Here is a 4,794-nt window from a genome sequence, read left to right as displayed (position 1 = left end):
GAGCCTGGAATTCTGTAATAATCCTTCAAACCAAACATAACTGTGTGATACGATTTATCTTCTGCAGTGATGGACTGGAATAGAGATGACCTACAGTCATTCTGTCTCTCTCTCTCTCACACACACACACACACATTAACACAACTGCATTAAAAGGAAAACATTTATAGATTATATATGCTTGAGATAGTAATATCTTACCATGCTTGAATATTAAACACATCCTTCTTCTTCTTCTTTTATAGATGTAAATAAAACACAATCTAAAGCACAAGTTCATTTAAAGACAATCTGCGCGTGTTTTATAGAAATACCTTTGAGCACGCAAGAATCGGAGAAAGGTTTTGTAATTTAAATGTAATACATATCTTCTCTCCACAATGAAATAATTGTATGAAGTAAGCGTGCATGTTATTCACAAACTCACAGAAATCAGTGTTTTAAGATGAAACCATAAAAAAACAGAAATTCACCTCAGCGTTACGGATTTATAAAATGAACACATAAAGGTAAGCTGATGTGAATTTAAAGGTTTTTTTTAAAGACTCGAGTTTCTGTGGACTCTCTGGAAAGCGACGCTTTGGAGCTGGGCTTAACTTCTCAGCACAACCTCGACGGAAACATGCTTCAGTGTGTCACGAACACCATGAACGACACACTGCTGCCATCTGTTGGCCATTCTGTGAAGTGACGATCGAAGTGGTGTGTTGAATTCTCTGGTTGGTGAACGCTGCACAACATTAAACATAACTATAAACTATACAAAGTGCAACATGTCATAAATTAATGCATTGAAAACTGTAATAAGAGGAATAAAACACTTCAGGAAGTGCCGTTATAGGAAAATAATCAACTTTGGAGTGGTCACTGATTATTTTCCTGTAACAGCATGACACTGAGAGTTTTATTCCTTCCATATCTACCTTCTGTTTGAGTTTGATTAAGTGTCATATTAAATGGTTACTTTTTCTTTGTTATTTCTCATGTTTCTGATTATAAATCCTAGATTGTTTTTTTTTTTTTTCTTTTTTGGGATCTAGACTTTTCTAGACAGGGATCCAGAGCGAAGTGTTTTATTCTTATACCACTCTTATTCCACAGCAATTTTGTCCACTATTATAATTTTTTTATTTATTAAAGAATGGCATGTCATAGTTTTTATCCATTTATAGTTACATTTAATGTTGTGAAACATCCACGAAACAGGTTGGTTCCTGTTCTCACTTATGTTATAGCAGTTAATAAGACAAAAAAAAAAAAAAAAAGACGCAGCTTGTCACGTTACAAAGAAACCACAAAGTGTAAACTCCTTCATCCTGCAAGTGTCAGAATAGTTACAGCTTTACCTCTGACTGTTACAAAAGCACTGACACTGGAGACTCCTTCCGTAAATGTTAAATAAACGTCTCATTTCTTTAAGAAAATTCAACCATATTACAGACAAGTCCCTGTGAATGAGTTGTTACTATAGAAACGATAAGGTATTAATATAAAGCAGTGATTTGCAGCTGCATTCCTGTCAGAGCTGCTGTTATAGAAAATGAATCAACACCTTCTCCTGTCCAATCACAATCCAGAACTCAGGAGCGCTCCTCAGATCTTTAGGCTTCAGTGGCCTTCACAGAGCTTCATATTCAGTCTCGGGATTTCCGTTAATGGATTCAAAGCAGAGACAAATCGGCTTCGAATCATCCTCCGATGATGAGATTTATTCTGTCGTGTCTTTTTTTTTTTTTTAGCTACAGCAACGTTCAGCCTGACTCGGCAGTCTGAGCGACGGAAAGCCGTGAAGAGCGTCGAGATTAGCACAAGAGTCGAGCAGCGCTCGGATACAAAGCCCATTTGATCCCGGAGGATTGAAGGATGTAAGACCTTCAAAGCCGACAGGCCCTTTTGTGGTGATAGCACATGTTTTTCCTCAATGTACTTACCCATCACACACACACACACACACACACACACACCGCTCTCCACTGCCTATTGTATTATCCTCTGCCTCGGCAGCTGTCGGTACTACAGAGCCGCCGTTAACTTGAGGGAATATCTTTTAGCTGCTGCGTTACGACCAGCTGTTCGCATTGTGCAGGCGTCGCTCATCCGATTCCGATAACTTAACTCTTCCATTTGAGGCCTTTGAATCCCTGGTCATTACGACGCCTATTATTCTTCAGTGCAAATCTGCGCTGGAACCCGTCCACATCTGTAAGCAAAAGCGTTCCACCACGCCGCAGCTGCTGCCAGATGTTTTCCGCCGCCCGCCATATTTGATTTGGGCTCGTGTGAGGGATGGGAGACTGTAAGTACACCTGCTCAATCAGCGTGCAGCAAACACAGACCAGCTGATTGCAAGCTGTTTGGCTTTCTCTCAAAATGAGTAGTCGAAATGACTCTATAATATAATGCTCGCTCTTCAAAGCCTGCGGGGAAAACAAAAAAAAAGTTCTCAAATTTCCGAGGACGGATTTTGGAGCGTCGTTATCCCACGGAAGTGGACGACAGTCGATAACAGGAGTGGCAAACTCTTTTAGGAATCAGGGCCGCACCAAACATCCTCTCACTAATCATTAATAATAAGCATCTTATTTATTTCATATGAGGTTTTTTCAAACTGGTCTCATTTACTGGAGAAAATGCTAATTTTTTAAAAATAGATATCACAGTTAATCTTCATCAGTGGGTTAGTGATATTATTATACACATACGAGTATGTTTTAGTATTTCAATTCTTTACTTATTTTAGTATTTATTTATGCAAATGAGTATTCATCTAATTAAGTATACATGTGTTTGTATGCTTAATTAAAAATGGACTGCTTTGCATTAAAAAAAAAGAAATGTAAAAGTTATAAATGCATAAATATTCACCCCTGGATATACTGTGATATTGTTTTCCAATTCCTGATTGATACGTTTCTAGAACATTTTTCCCCGGATTTGTTCTGATTTGGTCTTGGCGCAGTTTGTTGAGGTATGTTCTCTCAGACGTATTTACAGAAAGATCATGTGACACTTTCATTACACATTTTACAATTACACAATTACACTCCATTCAGCTGCTTGCACCAGATCTAACGCTGAACTCAGAAGCGGGAAGTCGGAGCTCGGAATTACGTCGTTTTCATCCTCTGTGCGTACTTTCAAACCACAAAGCAGGGAGAATGAAAATATGGGTGCCTCCATGTTTGTCTGTTGTTAGCAACAAGCTAGCCAGCTAACTGTGATGAGTGATGTATATTTCCCTCCTCAAAAACAGTGAGGTATAGAGTCTGTGTTCGAGATTTAACAAGTGACTGTATGTTATCTGTGTTGACTGATCTAAAGAAAATACTTGTATATACATTATAACTCATTTAAAAGTAAGAAGTGCTGCTGTGTTTACTGTTAATGCTGTGAGCAGCCATGTTGATTTGATGTCACTTGCTGAACTCAGGGCTGAGGAGACCGTTCTGAGTTCCTGAGAAGGAATTCTTGTTTTTTTTTCTAGTTGGAGGTCAGAAATTATGACCTTTAGACGGGGTTTCACTGTAATGGGGGTGAATACTTACGCAATCACAACTTTTCTACATTTTTTATTTACAAATAATTTTGCAAACTTTATTTTGCATCAACGCACCACCATTACATCACTTTTTGTGCTGATAATGAAATGACTCCAGATAGAAATATTTATCAGACTGATTTGATTCGTGGAAATCTGGAACATGGAGCAATTTTAAAGAGTGGGATGTCCACGTTTTCAGACTTAACCCTGTGTTCACACTAGCAAGCGACAGGTGGTTGATCTTCTACGTATGTGCTCGACACAGAGCCACGATTTCAGTGACAGAGACACATTTTCAAACTTATATGCAAATTAGTTATGACACTGTAAAGCGACAAAAAAAACTAAGATTCCTCTGGGCCAATCCTCTGGTGTGTGTGTGGTCCGACGTTTCTTCAATTCCCCACTCAAAACTTCAGTTCCTACCTGCAAAAATGGAAGGAAGGAACTCTTATAACCATGGTTTCATCATATCCTGTTATATACCATAGACCTGTCATTAAATGTGTATAGACGTGTTATGAAGAAAAATAAAGCTTGGAAGGAAGTAGCAGAGATCGTTGGTGCCTCTGTAGCGTGTGAATAGCTAGTACAATTAGCTTACTTAGCTAATCTAAGCTAAACAAGAGAGTAGCATGTAACTCAAACAACTGATTTTTTTTCATTTTTGTGTCTAATTGGTTGGCTTTTTCGAAGATATATATCCACTGTTTCTCATTAGAACTAAAAAAAAACAAAAACATTGGCCAGGCCCCGCCCACAAGAGCCAAACTACCAGAAACACAAGCGACTCGTTAGCCGTTAAGAGTCTTTCTGATTACAGCAGCAGCTCTACGGCATCCAGGTGAGACTATAAACCGAAGTGAGGCCCAGACTTATGAGGATATAAACTGTTTTGTGATGTGTAAATCTTTAGGCTATATTTATTTCATTATTCTGACCATCCACAAGCCAGGAATTTGTTATCGCAGACAAAATATTACATTCCGTACCTTTCTGTGTATCTAAATGGCGCCTGAAGTGATCTCTGATTTCCAAAGTAATAACCCGGCTCATATTTCGTACGCTTATTATAGGCTTTTAACTCATGATATGCTGTTTACATCTACTTCACTTCCCCAAATCACTTTAAAGAGGAGAAGAAGTTGACTGTTTGGCTGATAAGGTGCACAAATTAGCACTAACAAGACTTTCTGCTCAACAATGAGGAACCTAATGAGGTTACGGTGAAATGAATCCACGGCGAGCAAGCT

This window comes from Pangasianodon hypophthalmus, chromosome 18, assembly GCF_027358585.1.
Source record: "Pangasianodon hypophthalmus isolate fPanHyp1 chromosome 18, fPanHyp1.pri, whole genome shotgun sequence".
Classification (NCBI taxonomy): Eukaryota; Metazoa; Chordata; class Actinopteri; order Siluriformes; family Pangasiidae; genus Pangasianodon; species Pangasianodon hypophthalmus.
The sequence above is the reverse complement of the archived record's forward strand: the minus strand, read 5'-3'. Positions refer to the sequence as shown.